We start from the raw sequence: 1,738 nt of genomic DNA, 5'->3' as shown, positions 1-1,738 counted from the left end.
ACTGATGAGTGGATAATGAAAATGTGGTTCATTTATACTATGGAATTTTACTCAGCAGTAAAGAAGGATGAAATCATGAAATCTGCAAGTAAATGGATGGAATTAGAAATTGTTATACTACGTGAAGTAACACAGACTCAGTAAAAAAAATAAATAAATAAATAAAAATAAAAAGACATATGTTCTCCCTCATATGTGGATCCTAGCACCAAATCCTTATAAGTGAGTATGTATCCAGACATAACTACAGGAACCAGGATAATGAAAAGGAACCAGGGAGGTAAAGGAAAAGAAAGAATCTGAAAGAGACGAACAGTAGGAAATAGGCGTTAATAAGGGAGATATGGATAAAAATGGGGTTAGTTTAAGGAGGCTTATACAAGGAATCTTGAGGATAAAGGGAAAAAAGAAGCTCAAGAGAGGTGAGACCATAGGAGAAGGGTATTATTAAGGGAGAAATGGGAAAAATGAGGGCACTTTAAATGGGGAAATGATGGTAGAATTGTTAGACAATGTGAGAAATAAATAATGCCTAGATAGTTTAGAAAAAAAAAACAGAGGAAACCATATTAATTGAAAAACCTACTGACAAATTATACATACAACTAGCTCAAGGAATATAATGCATGTCTAAGTAAGGTTTATCTGAGAACCTTTGGTCTTTGCCCAAGCTTTAGCTACATGGCACATGATAATTAAAAGTATCAGACTGGTGGAACTAACCTTTTTGGATGATTAACAGCCATACTTTGAGGCCTATACTAATTTGGTCAGAGGGACATAAAGGACAGTTTTTGCTCCTTTCCCTCCTAGGTCAACTAAGTTCCAGGGGACTATGAGCATCTCTCAAAATGTCCTGTAACTGTGTTGAGTCACCTGTCCTCTTGATCAAGGAGGCCATGGAGGCCCCATCAAATGGACTTGAACCAGTGTCTAGTCTGCAAAGAAGAGGGTCACCACAGAGGAAACATTTCCTCCATGCTTCCAAGTGAAGCCATCCACAGTCAAGTAGGACCTTTGACTTATCTTCACATAGATGGAACTGGTCAAAGAAAGGAGGCAGGCGCTCTTCCCAAGCCCATGTGACCCCTGAGGAACAGATTCTCAAATGGTCTTAAGAGTAAAAACAAATTGGTTTATCTGGGCCAACTGTATGGTCTTAAACACCCAAAAGGAAAGTATAACCAAAGATTAAAGCGATCAATATAATTCTTTAAGAATCCATGTGTATAGCTAAAGGATACGTAACAAGAAACAATGCCAGAAAGGAGATACCTTGCTTTAAGTTGTTGCCCAGAGTGGTCCAAGAGACTCCCAGAGAGTAACCCAGCATAGAACTGGGAAAATGAACAGCAGACCCCAATCTTATCTAAAGGAATATTGGCAACTAATTGCTGCTAGATGAGGAAGAGCTGATCTTCCTAAAACAAGGAACTCTAGAAAGGCTGACTAGACTCAGCGGATAGACTTGCACTGGGGAACAGCTGGGGGCACTGACAACATGGTGTGCAGTAACAGGGATGACAGAGTATTTGGGCTCCAGTCGGGGAGGGGGGAGGCTACGGGAGGTGCCATTTGGGATGTGGGTATATAGATGAATAAGATTGTTTGGGGTGTTCTGTATGAAATACACACAAAAAAAATCAACAAATTTTAAAAAATGAGTTATATGTGAGGAAGAAACATAAAAAGTTACTCCATATTAATTAGTAGAGGTAAAAAACATTACCATTTAAAT

Source organism: Nannospalax galili, unplaced genomic scaffold (genome assembly GCF_000622305.1).
Source record: "Nannospalax galili isolate Female #2095 unplaced genomic scaffold, S.galili_v1.0 scaffold336, whole genome shotgun sequence".
In the NCBI taxonomy this organism is placed as follows: domain Eukaryota; kingdom Metazoa; phylum Chordata; class Mammalia; order Rodentia; family Spalacidae; genus Nannospalax; species Nannospalax galili.
Note: the sequence above shows the minus strand (reverse complement) of the source record.